The sequence below is a fragment of the Oryx dammah genome, unplaced genomic scaffold (genome assembly GCF_014754425.2).
Source record: "Oryx dammah isolate SB20612 unplaced genomic scaffold, SCBI_Odam_1.1 HiC_scaffold_6, whole genome shotgun sequence".
NCBI lineage: Eukaryota > Metazoa > Chordata > Mammalia > Artiodactyla > Bovidae > Oryx > Oryx dammah.
Window position 1 is genome coordinate 7,055,039 of NW_024070190.1, and position 16,348 is coordinate 7,071,386.

Consider the following 16,348-nt stretch of genomic DNA (forward strand, 5'->3'; position numbering starts at 1 on the left):
AGCTACTTTCAAGGTCAGTTCTTCCCTAGGTTCAAGAGAGTCACCAATGTGTTACAGGTTTTCCCAAGAGCCACAGTTTACTCTCTGTCCTCCTCTCTGGTGTTGAAGAGCCAGTTTGTAAATAGCACCTTTGACCAAGACAACTAGCAGGTTGCTAAAGAGAGCCAAAGACAACAAAGAAATCTTATTTGATCTGTTTTACTCCTAAACTCTCATGGGAAACTAATAATACTGGAAATAATTGACATACACACACACACTCACAATATAGAGTAAAATATTGATGCTTTCTAACAAAATCATCTTAAATTTTTTTTGAAAAGATGAATTCTCCAGAAATGTGAAAATGAATGTTTTCCCCTAAGAATGCCTACAGAAAATTTGTTCTTCTTAAATAATGCTAGGAGTGGACATATGAGAGCATTTATTCTTTTCTCAATCAAGAATTACATGGAAAACTCAAAAGTATCATCTTCTGTCAGCCACTTTCCATTTTGGAAAGGAGCTTTTCTGTTGAAATAATGTCATGTCAAAGTGGAATGCAACATAGTCTGACCTGCACCAGGCTCTCTTTCTAAAGGCTTACCTGGACCCCATGACCCTGTTCTGTCTGATGTCTCCGTGTTAGAATGGGGATGTCTGTCTTATGCCTGTCACTGTGGTATTTTGGAAGCAGATAACTTGTCTGATTTCACAGGTTCACAGCTGGAGAGGAATTTTTTCCTCCAGATGAATCATAACTCAAGTTCTTACCCAAACTTGATTTAGATGACATTTAGATGAGATTTTGGACTTCACGTTGATACTGAAATAGATTAAGACTTTTGGCCTGTTGGGATGGGGTGACCTTATTTTCTTGCAGGAAGGACATGAGTTTGGGGGGACCCACAGGCTAGAGGGTAATGAGTGGAATTGTGTGCCCCGCAAAATTCAGAATGACTTTGTTTGGAGATAGGCCTTTAAAGAGCTAATTAATGGGGTCATGTAGTGTCTTTATAAAAAGAAGAAGTTAGGACACCATCACACACTGAGCGAAGACCCTTTGAGGCCACAGCGAGAAGGCAGCCACCTGCAGACCACAGAGAGGGTCCTCAGAAGAAACCAGCCCTGCCTGGAGACCCTAAGCCAAAGTCCAGTTTCTTGTCTTTTCCAGCCTCTAGAGGCTACATGTTTTCCTTGAGGTCCCCCTCCCATCTTCAAAGCCCGCCAGCGGATGCGGGATCTCCAGATTTCCAGCTGTGACACCAACTCTCCCGCCTCCTTCAGCATCTCAGCATCATGGTCCAGCTTGAGCAGCTCGGACATGTAACCCAGCAGGCAGGAAAGAGGTGACTTCATGCTCTGTGAGGGCTGCTGTAAAACCATGCTTAGTCATTCAGTCGAGTCCAACTCTTTGAGACCCTGTGCATGGGATTCTCCAGGCAAGGATACTGGAGTGGGTTTCCATTCCCAACTCCAGGGGATCTTCCTGACCCAGGAATCGAACCTGGGGCGCCTACGTTGCAGGTGGATTCTTTATTGTTTGAGCCACAGGGAAGCCCACAGTGTAAAAGCAGTAGAGCACCATTAGACTTTCAAATAAGTAATTTATTTACTTCATTTTTGGCAGCACTGGGTCTTCATTGCTGGGCAGAGGCTTTCTCTAGTTGCCATGAGTGGGGGCTACTCCCTAGCTTCTCATTGTGGTGGCTTCTCTAGGTGCCAAGCACGGGGTCTAGAGCATGAGCATCATTCCTCCAAGGCATGACCGATCTTGAATTTCACTTTCCTGGACCAGGAATGGAACCCATGTCCCCTGTATTGGCAGGTGGATTCTTAACCACTGAACCACCAGGGAAGCTGCTCTATTAGACTTTTTAATACTTGTTTCTGTCTATTAAGACTTTGGACTCCATCTGAAAGGGCCAAAGAAAAACTTAGGGAGTGTTTGGGCCAGAGGATCACAGGGAAGATAAATCTCTTGTTTATTCTGCACCAGTTCGTCAAGCGCTCTTAAATATGACAGCTGGTCTACCAACCTTCTCTAGTTTTTTTGGCTTTAGTTCAGGTCAGTCCAGTTACTCAGTCCGACTCTTTGCGACCCCATGAACTGCAGCACACCAGGCCTCCCTGTCCATCACCAACTCCTGGAGTTCACCAAAACTCATGTCCATTGAGTCAGTGATACCATCCAGCCATCTCATCCTCTGTTGTTCCCTACTCCTACTGCCCTCAATCTTTCCCAGCATCAGGGTCTTTTCCAGTGAGTCAGCTCTTCACGTCAGGTGGCCAAAGTACTGGAGTTTCAGCTTCAGCATCAGTCCTTCCAATGAACAGCCAGGACTGATCTCCTTTAGGATGGACTTGTTGGGTCTCCTTGCAGTCCAAGGGACTCTCAAGAGTCTTCTCCAATACCACAGTTCAAAAGCATCAATTCTTTGGTGCTCAGCTTTCTTTGTAGTCCAACTCTCACATCCATACATGACCACTGGAAAAACCATAGCCTTGACTAGATGGACCTTTGTTGACAAAGTAATGTCTCTGCTTTTTAATATGCTGTCTAGGTTGGTCATAACTTTCCTTCCAAGGAGTAAGCATCTTTTAATTTCATGGCTGCAGTCACCACCTGCAGTGATTTTGGAGCCCAGAAGAATAATAACAGGTCATCCACTGTTTCCCCATCTATTTGCCGTGAAGTGATGGGACTGGGACCAGACAAGAAGGGCAGTCACCAGGGGACTGGTAACCAGCAGGCTCCAGCATCATTCAGACTTAGTGTGTTCCTCCTAAGGACCCTTTGTCTCTCAAATCTACACTACATACCATGCTGAACGATTCTTACCCTGTGCCTGGTTGGCATCAGTGTGATTAGTTATTATTAGATCAGGCAGATGGTATCAGGCAATCAAGATGTAAATTGAGTAGTTGAGACCCAGATTGTAGAATGCACCAAGCTTGACTACAACTGTATTTAATTTGCAAAGCAGCTCTAGCAGGAGTGGGAGTGGCCCTGCCCCTGCTCAAAGGACCAAGGGGACCATGTTCCCACTGAAGACGTGGAGTTCAAGTGGTCCAGTACGTGTGACAGCACCTGCTTCTCTGCCACTGCCCTCCAGTGGTCCAGACATCATCTCCATCCCAAAATGACTGAGAAAGAGCAAAGGTTGTCATGTGAGGCTAGACACACCACTTGGGCTTCCATATATACATGTAGAAGTCTGCACCCTCTGCCGCTTTAGCAGTTGTGAATCTTGGGGTGATTTAGTGATCCTTTGTTTTGAAGCACATGTGACCTGCACTATTGCGGAGGGCAGGTGAGGGATGAAGTACTCCAAAATGTGCACTCAGTGCATAGTATCTTTGTGACAATTCTGAACCAATTTATCCAAAAGCTGCGAAGGGATCCTAGATGATGACTCTGAATGTTGGGAGAGCCTCTCCCCAATTTTCATGCCAGAAGCATTGTCACCTGTAGGTCAAGCATCAGGATCTCAGGGTGACAAAGTGACTTCTTTACGTTCTACCTGTAGCCCCTTTAACCTGTGAGGACTGGATCAGAGAGCAAATCTACGTGAAGACACCATGTGGGACCAGAAACTGGGGCTCCAGCCCCAGGTGTGGCTATTAATCCAGGGGCTCTCTCTCCAGTAATCTGATTCTTTCCTGAGCAACCCTGAGACTCAGCAGGCTGACCCCACCAGTCTGTGTCCAGAAATGTCATTCAGACATGAATACAGCTTCTCACGGTGGAATCCTTGCTATAATTGATGCCTCCTTGTATTGGGTTTTCTAAATAGAATTTCTTCAGTTCAGTCGCTCAGTCGTGTCCGACTCTTTGCGACCCCATGAATCGCAGCACGCCAGGCCTCCCTGTCCATCACCAACTCCCGGAGTTCACTCAGACTCGCGTCCATCGAGTCCGTGATGCCATCCAGCCATCTCATCCTCAGTCGTCCCCTTCTCCTCCTGCCCCCAATCCCTCCCAGCATCAGAGTCTTTTCCAATGAGTCAACTCTTCGCATGAGGTGGCCAAAGTACTGGAGTTTCAGCTTTAGCATCATTCCTTCCAAAGAAATCCCAGGGTTGATCTCCTTCAGAATGGACTGGTTGGATCTCCTTGCAGTCCAAGGGACTCTCAAGAGTCTTCTACAACACCACAGTTCAAAAGCATCAATTCTTTGGCGCTCAGCCTTCTTCACAGTCCAACTCTCACATCCATACATGACTACTGGGAAAACCATAGCCTTGACTAGACAGACCTTAGTCAGCAAAGTAATGTCTCTGCTTTAGAATATGCTATCTAGGTTGGTCATAACTTTTCTTCCAAGGAGTAAGCGTCTTTTAATTTCATGGCTGCAATCACCATCTGCAGTGATTTTGGAGCCCCAAAAAATAAAGTCTGACACTGTTTCCACTGTTTCTCCATCTATTTCCCATGGAGTGATGGGACCGGATGCCATGATCTTCGTTTTCTGAATGTTGAGCTTTAAGCCAACTTTTTCACTCTCCTCTTTTACTTTAATCAAGAGGCTTTTGAGTTCCTCTTCACTTTCTGCCATAAGGGTGGTGTCATCTGCATATCTGAGGTGATTGATATTTCTCCCGGCAGTCTTGATTCCAGCTTGTGTTTCTTCCAGTCCAGCATTTCTCATGATGTACTTTGCATAGAAGTTAAATAAGCAGGGTGACAATATACACCCTTGACATACTCCTTTCCCTATTTAAGTTAGTAAAAAAAGAAAAAAAATTTACTGACTTATAGTTGATTTACAAGCTTGTGTTAATTTCTGTTATACAGCAAAGCAAGTCAGTTTTACATATGTACTCTTTTTCATATTCTTTTCCATTATGGTTTATCACAGAATATTAAATATCATTCCCTGTGCTAGACAGTGGGACCTTGTTATTTATCCATTCTATATATAATGCTGTAATTTGCATCTGTTAATCCCAAACCCCCAATCCTTCCCTCCCTGACACCTTGGCAACCACAAGTCTCTCGCCTGTGTCTGTGAGTCTGATTCTGTTTTGTAGATACATTTGTTTGTATTGTTTTTCTTTTATTTTTTTAATTTTTATTTACTTATTTATTAATTTTTTATATATAATTTATTTTTTTTACTTTACAATTCTGTATTGGTTTTTTTTTTTAATTTTACTTTATTTTACCTTACAATACTGTGTTGGTTTTGCCATACATCAACATGAATCCACCACAGGTGTACATGAGTTCCCAATCCTGAACCCCCTCCTACCTCCCTCTCCATACCATCTCTCTGGGTCATCCCAGTGCACCAGCCCCAAGCATCCTGTATCCTGAATCGAACCTAGACTGGCGATTCATTTCTTACATGATATTATACATGTTTCAATGCCATTCTCCCAAATCATCCCACCCTCTCCCTCTCCCACAGAGTCCAAAAGTCTCTTTACATCTGTGTCTCTTTGGCTGTCTCTCATAGAGGGTTATTGTTACCATCTTTCTAAATTCCATATGTATGCATTAATATACTGTATTGGTGTTTTTCTTTCTGGCTTACTTCACTCTGTATAATTGGCTCCAGTTTCATCCACCTCATTAGAACTGATTCAAATGTATTCTTTTTAATAGCTGAGTAATACTCCATTGTGTATATGTACCACAGGTTTCTTATCCATTCATCTGCTGATGGACATCTAGGTTGCTTCCATGTCCTGGCTATTGTAAACAGTGCTGCGATGAACAGTGGGGTACACGTGTCTCTTTCAATTCTGGTATCCTCGGTATCTATGCCCAGCAGTGGGATTGCTGGGTCATAAGGCAGTTCTATTTCCAGTTTTTTAAGGAACCTCCACACTGTTCTCCATAGTGGCTGTACTAGTTTGCATTCCCACCAACAGTATAAGAGGGTTCCCTTTTCTCCACACCCTCTCCAGGATTTATTGCTTGTAGACTTTTGGATCGCAGCCATTCTGACTGGTGTGAAATGGTACCTCATTGTGGTTTTGATTTGCATTTCTCTGAGAATGAGTGATGTTGAGCATATTTTCATGTGTTTGTTAGCCATCTGTATGTCTTCTTTGGAGAAATGTCTGTTTAATTCTTTGGCCCATTTTTTTGATTAGATCATTTATTTTTCTGAAACTGAGCTGCAGGAGTTGCTTGTATATTTTTGAGATTAGTTGCTTGTCAATTGCTTCATTTGCTATTATTTTCTCCCATTCTGAAGGCTGGTTTTTCAGCTTGCTTATAGTTTCCTTTGTTGTGCAGAAGCTTTTAATTAGGTCCCATTTGTTTATTTTTGCTTTTATTTCCAGTATTCTGGGAGGTGGGTCATAGAGGATCCTGCTATGATTTATGTCGGAGAGTGTTTTGCCTGTGTTCTCCTCTAGGAGTTTTATAGTTTCTGGTCTTACGTTTAGATCTTTAATCCATTTTGAGTTTATTTTTTGTGTATGGTGTTAGAAAGTGTTCTAGTTTCATTCTTTTACAAGTGGTTGACCAGTTTTCCCAGCACCACTTGTTAAAGAGATTGTCTTTTCTCCATTGTATATTCTTGCCTACTTTGTCAAAGATAAGGTATCCATAGGTGTGTGGATTTATCTCTGGGCTTCCTATTTTGTTCCATTGATCTATATTTCTGTCTTTGTGCCAGTACCATACTGTCTTGATGCCTATGGCTTTGTAGTAGAGCCTGAAGTCAGGCAGGTTGATTCCTCCAGTTCCATTCTTCTTTCTCAAGATTGCTTTGGCTATTCGAGGTTTTTTGTATTTCCATACAAATTGTGAAATTATTTGTTCTAGCTCTGTGAAAAATAGCGCTGGAAGCTTGATAGGGATTGCATTGAATCTATAGATTGCTTTGGGTAGTATACTCATTTTCACTATATTGATTCTTCCAATCCATGAACATGGTATATTTCTCCATCTATTAGTGTCCTCTTTGATTTCTTTCACAAGTGTTTTATAGTTTTCTATATATAGGTCTTTAGTTTCTTTAGGTAGATATATTCCTAAGTATTTTATTCTTTTTGTTGCAATGGTGAATGGAATTGTTTCCTTAATTTCTTTTTCTACTTTCTCATTATTAGTGTATAGGAATGCAAGGGATTTCTGTGTGTTGATTTTATATCCTGCAGCTTTACTATATTCATTGATTAGCTCTAGTAATTTTCTGGTGGAGTCTTTAGGGTTTTCTGTGTAGAGGATCATGTCATCTGCAAACAATAAGAGTTTTACTTCTTTTCCAATTTGGATTCCTTTTATCTCTTTTTCTGCTCTGATTGCTGTGGCCAAAACTTCCAGAACTATGTTGAATGGTAGTGGTGAAAGTGGGCACCCTTGTCTTGTTCCTGTCTTTAGGGGAAATGCTTTCAATTTTTCACCATTGAGGATAATGTTTGCTGTGGGTTTGTCATATATAGCTTTTATTATGTTGAGGTATGTTCCTTCTATTTCTGCTTTCTGGAGAGTTTTTATCATAAATGGATGTTGAATTTTGTCAAAGGCCTTCTCTGCATCTATTGAGATAATCAGATGGCTTTTATTTTTCAATTTGTTAATGTGGTGTATTACATTGATTGATTTGTGGATATTGAAGAATCCTTGCATCCTTGAGATAAAGCCCACTTGGTCATGGTGTATGATCTTTTTAATGTGTTGTTGGATTCTGATTGCTAGAATTTTGTTAAGGATTTTTGCATCTATGTTCATCAGTGCTGTTGGCCTGTAGTTTTCTTTTTTTGTGGCATCTTTGTCAGGTTTTGGTATTAGGGTGATGGTGGCCTCATAGAATGAGTTTGGAAGTTTCCCTTCCTCTGCAATTTTCTGGAAGAGTTTGAGTAGGATAGGTGTTAGCTCTTCTCTAAATTTTTGGTAGAATTCAGCTGTGAAGCCTTCTGGACCTGGGCTTTTGTTTGCTGGAAGATTTCTGATTACAGTTTCAATTTCTGTGCTTGTGATGGGTCTGTTAAGATTTTCTATTTCTTCCTGGTTCAGTTTTGGAAAGTTGTACTTTTCTAGGAATTTGTCCATTTCTTCCAAGTTGTCCATTTTATTGGCATATAATTGCTGATAGTAGTCTCTTATGATCCTTTGTATTTCTGTGTTGTCTGTTGTGATCTCTCCATTTTCATTTCTAATTTTATTGATTTGATTTTTCTCCCTTTGTTTCTTGATGAGTCTGGCTAATGGTTTGTAATTTTATTTATCCTTTCAAAGAACCAGCTTTTGGCTTTGTTGATTTTTGCATTTATTGCATTTATTTGTTTCTTTTGCATTTATTTCTGCCCTAATTTTTAAGATTTCTTTCCTTCTACTAACCCTGGGGTTCTCCATTTCTTCCTTTTCTAGTTGCTTTAGGTGTAGAGTTAGGTTGTTTATTTGACTTTTTTCTTGTTTCTTGAAGTATGCCTGTATTGCTATGAACTGTACCCTTAGCACTGCTTTTACAGTGTCCCACAGGTTTGGGGTTGTTGTGTTTTCATTTTCATTCGTTTCTATGCATATTTTGATTTCTTTTTTTATTTCTTCTGTGATTTGTTGGTTATTGAGAAGCGTGTTGTTCAGCCTCCATATGTTGGAATTTTTAATAGTTTTTCTCCTGTAATTGAGATCTAATCTTATTGCATTATGGTCAGAAAAGATGGTTGGAATGATTTCAATTTTTTTGAATTTATCAAGGCTATATTTATGGCCCAGAATGTGATCTATCCTGGAGAAGGTTCCGTGAGCACTTGAGAAAAAGGTGAAATTCATTGTTTTGGGGTGAAATGTCCTATAGATATCAATTAGGTCTAACTGGTCTATTGTATCATTTAAAGTTTGTGTTTCTTTGTTAATTTTCTGTTTAGTTGATCTGTCTATAGATGTGAGTGGGGTATTAAAGTCTCCCACTATTATTGTGTTATTGTTAATTTCCCCTTTCATACTTGTTAGCATTTGTCTTACATATTGTGGTGCTCCTATGTTGGGTGCATATATATTTATAATTGTTATATCTTCTTCTTGGATTGATCCTTTGATCATTATGTAGTGTCTTTCTTTGTCTCTTTTCACAGCCTTTGTTTTAAAGTCTATTTTATCTGATATGAGTATTGCTACTCCTGCTTTCTTTTGGTCTCTATTTGTGTGGAATATCTTTTTCCAACCCTTCACTTTCAGTCTGTATGTGTCCCTTGTTTTGAGGTGGGTCTCTTGTAGACAACATATATAGGGGTCTTGTTTTTGTATCCATTCAGCCAGTCTTTGTCTTTTGGATGGGGCATTCAACCCATTTACATTTAAGGTAATTATTGATAAGTATGATCCCGTTGCCATTTACTTTACTGTTTTGGGTTTGGGTTTATACACCCTTTTTGTGTTTCCTGTCTAGAGAAGATCCTTCAGCAATTGTTGGAGAGCTGGTTTGGTGGTGCTGAATTCTCTCAGCTTTTGCTTGTCTGTAAAGCTTTTGATTTCTCCTTCATATTTGAATGAGATCCTTGCTGGGTACAGTAATCTGGGCTGTAGGTTATTTTCTTTCATCACTTTAAGTATGTCTTGCCATTCCCTCCTGGCCTGAAGAGTTTCTATTGAAAGATCAGCTGTTATCCTTATGGGAATCCCCTTGTGTGTTATTTGTTGTTTTTCCCTTGCTGCTTTTAATATTTGTTCTTTGTGTTTGATCTTTGTTAATTTGATTAATATGTGTCTTGGGGTGTTTCGCCTTGGGTTTATCCTGTTTGGGACTCTCTGGGTTTCTTGGACTTGGGTGATTATTTCCTTCCCCATTTTAGGGAAGTTTTCAACTATTATCTCCACAAGTATTTTCTCATGGTCTTTCTTTTTGTCTTCTTCTGGGACTCCTATAATTCGAATGTTGGAGCATTTCATATTGTCCTGGGGGTCTCTGAGATTGTCCTTATTTCTTTAAATTCGTTTTTTTCCCCCCTCTCTGATTCATTTATTTTTACCATTCTATCTTCTATTTCACTAATCCTATCTTCTGCCTCTGTTATTCTACTATTTGTTGCCTCCAGAGTGTCCCTGATCTCATTTATTGCATTATTCATTTTATATTGACTCTTTTTTAAGAAAACATTTTCTAAGAAAACATTGGTATGATTTATGTCAAAGAATGTTTCATCTCTGTTCTCTTCTAGGAATTTTGTGGTGTCATGTCTTACATTTAAGTCTTTAAGCCATTTTGAGTTTATTTTTATTTATGATGTGAGGATGTTTTCTTGCTTCATTGATTTACATGCAGCTAACTTTTCCAACCCCACTTGCTGAAGGACTGTCTTTTCCCCATCATATATTCTTGGCTCCTTCATTAAAAATTAATATACTTTAGGTGTGTAAGTTCATTTCTGATCTCTCTATGCTGTTCCATTGGTCCATTTGTCTGTTTTTATGCCAATACCATGCTGTTTTGATTACTGTAGCTTTGTAATATTGCCTGAAGTCTGGGAGGATTATGCCTTCAACTTTGTTCTTTTTCCCTAGGATCACTTTGGCAATTCTGGGTCTTTTATGGTTCCATATAAATCTTAGGATTATTTGCCTTAGTTCTGTGAAAAATATCATGGATAATGTGATAGGGATCACATTAACTCTATAGATTGGGAAGTATGACCATTTTAACAATATTGACTCCTCCTCTTTCCATTTCTTTGAGTCATCTTCAGTTTCCTTTATTAATGTTGTGTCATTCTCAGCATTAAGTTAGTACTTTTGTCTCAAGACTCAAAAGTCTTTTCAAAGCCATGGTGTTTCCCTTGCGCAGTCTACAGACTTCTACTGAAACACTTAGCTGGTGCCCCAGCAGTAAAGAGTCTGCCAGCAACGCAGGAGAGCACCTGCCAATACAGGAGGTGTGCAGTCGATCCCTGAGTTGGGAAGATTCCCTGGAGAAGAAAATGGTAACCCGCTCCAGTATTCTTGCCTGGAGAAGCCCATGGACAGAGGAGCCTGGTGGGCTGTATTCCATGGGATCACAAGAGTTGGACACGACTTAGTGACTAAACCAGCACCATTGGTTAGCGAGATGCAAAGCTGCTGTGACAGAGAGCCCCAGAAAGACAGTGATGTAAAATGCATAGAACTATTTCTCTCCATCACCTCCAAGGCCAGAGGTGAGCAGCCCAGCTGGATGGGGCAGCTGAGCTGTAAGTGCATGTCAGAGACACAGGCTCCTTATAATCTGCTTCCCACTCCTGCCTTGGGACTGTAGTCCTCAGTCTCTCCTGAGCACCTCAACCCCCTGAAGGGCTGGTTAAACAGCTTTCCACTCCCATTCAGCAGGTCTGAGTAGGGCTTGAGAATTTGCATTTCTGACAAGCTCCCAGGTGATCCTAAGGCTGTTGGTCCAGGGATCCTGCTTGGGGAACCACTGCCCAGGGGCCTGTCTTTGCCTGCCCTGGCTGATTGCCGACACATCCGTGGTCCAGATTATGGAGTGGGGAAGGTGTGTGGAGGCACACACGCACACTCACACACACGCACGTAGTGTTCTAAGGCCCAGGAGGGAAGTGGCACCCTGTATTTCCACTCATTTTCCACTGATGAGAAGACTCACAAAGCCACACCTACCTGCTGGGGAAGCTGGAGAAAGTCAAGTTCGTGGCCATGTCACTGAAAATGATCAACAAACAATCTATAATAGGAATAGAAAAGAATTCTACTGAAGATATAGTTCAGAAGACAGCCTCTCAAGGTATTCAGCACAGTTTTATATGTTGTCAGAACAAAGAACATTAAACAAGTTAGGGATGCTGCTGCTGCCGCTACTAAGTCGCTTCAGTCGTGTCCAACTCTGTGCGACCCCATAGACGGCAGCCCAGCAGGCTCCTCTGTCCCTGAAATTCTCCAGGCAAGAACACTGGAGTGGGTTGCCATTTCCTTCTCCAATGCATGAAAGTGAAAAGTGAAAGTGAAGTCGCTCAGTCATGTCTGACTCCTAGCGACCCCATGGACTGCAGCCTACCAGGCCCCTCCATCCCTGGGATTTTCCAGGCAAGAGTGCTGGAGTGGGGTGCCATTGCCTTCTCTGAAGTTAGGGATACATTCCTTCAAACTTTAAAAAACAAATAGACCAGCACATACACAGCAAGGCAGCATGACCTTGGCACCTGGGAAGGGAGTCTTTGTTATCAAAGGAGTCCCAGCCTTAATGTCCCAAGTAGAGGGGCATTTAATCTTTATTTTTCACATGGTCAGTGTGCCCTTTTCTTTAGTAATTAAAGCAGATGTTTGGGGTCTTCCGTGGAAGTCCACTGGTTAAGACTCCAAGCTTCCAATACAGGGGGCACAGGTTTGATCCCAGGTCAGGGAACTAAGATCCTCCATGCCACATGGCACGGCCTAAAATTAATAAAATAAAAATAACAAAATGCAATGAAAAAAATAAAGGGGCTGGAAAATGCAAGAGGATACTTAAACATTTGGGGGAAGAAATTTTTTTAAAGCCACTGTACAATGTAGGTTTGATCAGCCACAAACAGGCTATTTTAGCTAGTCTAAAATTCAAGTCATGCATGTATGAAAGCCAGAATGACCTCCCCATACCTCAGTATGTGAGCATCTGTTTTATCAGCCACAATTATTATGAGAAAAGGGGAGAGTGGATTCTGTTGGATGCTCGTGTACACCTATGACCCTACAGCCCTGCCTTAGTTATTCTCCTCCAGCCCCTGAGCTCTCTCTGGGGACAGGCAAGCCTTGTGCCCCCTGGCCTCATAGTCTTTCACAGAAACCCACACATATGCTCCAGTCCACATCAAGTCTTCTGGTTCTACATCCACTTAGAAACACATGCTGCCATGTGTAAGAAGACATCCATCAACCCGATGCTTGGAACCACGTGTGACACCCCCCCCCCACCCCACAGAGACCGTGACTCTTGTTCCTCAAGGCCCAGCATTGCCGTCAGCAAATGCATGTGATTGCAGTTACCCTGCTTCACATCCAGGAGCTAAATTAGCTCCATTTAGGATCTGAAACAACAGTAGCCATGGATAATTAACATCACTGCTCTGAAGCCTGGATTTGCTCTTGTCCAGGCAAGAGTTATGTCCATGTGGACCTGGGTTGTGTTGGCTCTGGGAACCCAGGCATCCATGTACCTCTGTGCACCAGGGCCTCCTCCCAACCCATGGCCACCTGGTAGATCTTCCCAGGCCCCTACAGTGAGACCACAGCATTTTATTTAGGGATGAGTATATTTTCTTCAGGAGGAAAAAAAAAGCTTTGAAAAACATCATGGTAACATTTAGTGCTATTAAAAAGCAGTGTTTTTCACCATAAAATAGATGCTAGTGGGAAGCTGCTGTATAGTATAAGGAGCTCAACTCGGTGCTCTGTGATGACCTAGAGGGGTGGGATGGTCGGGTGGGAGGGAGGTCCAAGAGGGAGGGGATACATGTATATGTACAGCTGAGTCACATGTTGTACAGCAGAAAGTAACACAACACTGTAAGCTGTTATCCTCCAATTAAAGAAAAAGAGCATGTTTCAGCAACCAGATCAAGGAAGCCAGTGAGGAGCTAGGTTCCTGGGCATACCAACACCTGTCCGCCTTTGAAAAGCTGCGGTGACCCTATAGCCCCTCAAGGGACCAGAGCAGCTGGTGGGCTGACATCTGAAAGACGCTCCAAGCATCAGAGGGAAGACACTGTGTGCAAATGCCAAGTGGATGAAATCAATACAGCTTTTTCCTGATGTGTGGTCTCATAAAGTGTCACCAGAATTAATCGTCTGAAAGAGGAATCCCCAAAGCTGGAAGGGACTATGGCTCACATTGAGGGTCAGGAGAGCAGTGACCACCCCCCCCCCCCTCCACCTTCACTACCAACTCAGGTGTCTTGGGGAAAGTCTCGTTGTCTTGGGCTCAAGATCTAGTCCAATGGAGGACTTCTCCACCTACAAGGTACATGTGAATGACTCCGGTTAATATGGATTCCATGCAGGCCTGGGTGGGGCTGAGATCCTACGCCCAGCCCCCCAGCCCCCAGGGCTGCTGCTGTGGGTCCCTCCCTGCCCTGCTGATGGAGTGTGTGGCTTGAGAGGACTAGCTGGGACCCCACGTGACTCAGATGCACAGCAAAGCTTGAGAGCCAGTGGACTCGTGCCTTGCTTGGAAGGCTTAGGATGTCAGGATCTCTCTGCAGAGCAGAGAGGGAAGTGGAGGTCCGGGTCACTGAGGTGGGACCGGCTCCACGAGAAAACATCCCTGGTCATGGAAGTCTTAGGTATGGCCATTATCTGGCTCCTCATCTGGAGGGTGTCTAGGACATGTCTGTCCGTCTGGCTGGCCCTTTAGAAGATTATTGTGGGAGTGGGGATTCCTGATGGAAAACCTGCTGGACCCTCCTTGGCTTTTCTAGTTAGGACCCCGCTGGGCCCTCACAGTTTGCTGATCCTGTGACACTTGGAAAACCAGTAACTCGAAAACAGACGCTGAAGTGGGTCTTGAGAGGACTGTTAGCAAAGTGAAAAAAACAAGGAAATAGGCCAAAAAGAATTTTCTTTTTTCAAATTTATTAATATTTACAATGTTGTGTTGATTTCTGCTATACAGCAAAGTGATTCAGATATATATATGTTCTTTTTCAAATTCTTTTCCACTGTGGTTTATCTTGGGATATTGATTATCGTTTCCTGTTTTGTACAGTAGGACCTTGTTGTTTATCCATTCTATATGTAATAATTCACATCCGTTAATCCCAAACTCCCAGCCCATCCCTCCCTACTCCCCTCAGCAGCCACAAGACTGTCCTCTATGTCTGTGAGTCAGTTCGTTTCGTATATTTTATGCATATTTGTTTTGTATATTTTACACAAATATAAGTTCATTTGTGTTATAGTTTAGATTCCACATATATCTGGTATCAGTAAACTCTTTCTGACTTAGTTAACTTAGTACAATAATCTTTGGGTTCGTTCATGTTGCTGTAAATGGCATTATCTCGTTCTTTTTAATGGCTGAGTAATATTCCATTGTATGTATGAACCACATCTTCTTTATCCAATCCTCTGTTGATGCACATTTGCATCATTTCCATGTCTTAGCTGTTGTAAATAGCACTTCTGTGAACACTGGGGTGCATGTATCTTTTCAAATTACAGCCCCCAGAGGGTTTTCTAACAGCAGAGAATGAGAAAACAAAACAGGAAAGGAGATGAGAATAAGACTCCATAAAAGCCTAACAGCTTTTGGGGATGGGAAATGTCTAGACGTAACAAATTACTGTGACAGGAAGAAACAATCACCTTGGAAACAGAAGGCATTGGTGTCTGTGAAGCCGTACAACTGGCCAAACACCTCAAACCAAAACACATTTGGAGGCCCCTCTAGCCTGGGGAATAAACAGCATGTGAGTCTAGTCTGGCTTTGTTTCTGGGATTTCCTTTAGGATCTCTGATGAAAGTCAAAGAGGAGAGTGAAAAAGCTGGCTGAAAATTCATCATTAAACAAACCAAGATCATGGCATCTGGTCCCATCACTTCATGGCAAATAGATGGGGAAACAGTGGAAACAGTGAGAGACTTTATTTTCTTGGGTTCCAAAATCACTGCAGATGGTGAGTGCAGCCATGAAATTAAAAGACTCTTGCTCCTTGGAAGAAAAGCTATGAACAACCTAGACAGCATATTAAAAAGCAGAAACATTACTTTGCCAACAAATGTCTATATAGTCAAAGCTATGGTTTTTCCACTAGTTAAGTATGGATGTGAGAGTTGGATCATAAAGCTGAGCACTGAAGAATTGATGCTTTTGAGCTGTGGTGTTGGAGAAGACTCTTGAGAGTCCCTTGGACAGAAAGAAGATCAAACCAGTCAATCCTAAAGGAAATCAGTCCTGAATAGTCATTGGAAGGACTGATGCTGAAGCTCTAATACTTTGGCCACCTGATGCGAAGAACTGACTCATTGGAAAGACATTGATGCTGGGAAAGATTGACTGCAGAAGGAGAAGGGGACGACAGAGGATGAGATGTTTGAATGGCATCACCGACTTGATCAACATGAGTTTGAGCAAGCTCCAGAAGTTAGTGATGGACAGGAAGCCTGGCCTGCTGCAGTCCATGGGGTCCCAAAGAGTCAGACACGACTGAGCGACTGAACTAAACTGAAAGGAAATCAACCCTGAATATTCATTGGAAGAACTGATGCCGAAGCTCCAGTACTTTGGCCACCTGATGATGTGAAGAGCCAACTCACTAGAAAAGACCCTGATGCTGAGAAAGATTGAGGGCAGGAGGAGAAGGGGGCGACAGAGAATGAGATGGTTGGATGATATCACCTACTCGATGGACATGAGTTTGAGCAAGCTCTGGGAGATGGTGAAGGACAGGGAAGCCTGGCGTGCTGCAGCCCATGTGGTCACAAAGAGTCAGAGAGGACTGAGAA

At 42.3% G+C, this 16,348-nt stretch overlaps 1 protein-coding gene across 2 annotated transcripts in view; it reads left to right on the plus strand.

Moving 5' to 3' along the window:
- LOC120865418 (guanine nucleotide-binding protein G(I)/G(S)/G(O) subunit gamma-4) overlaps positions 1-16,348 on the plus strand; it is a 71,856-nt gene that overhangs the window by 15,673 nt on the left and 39,835 nt on the right. The window lies entirely within an intron of this gene.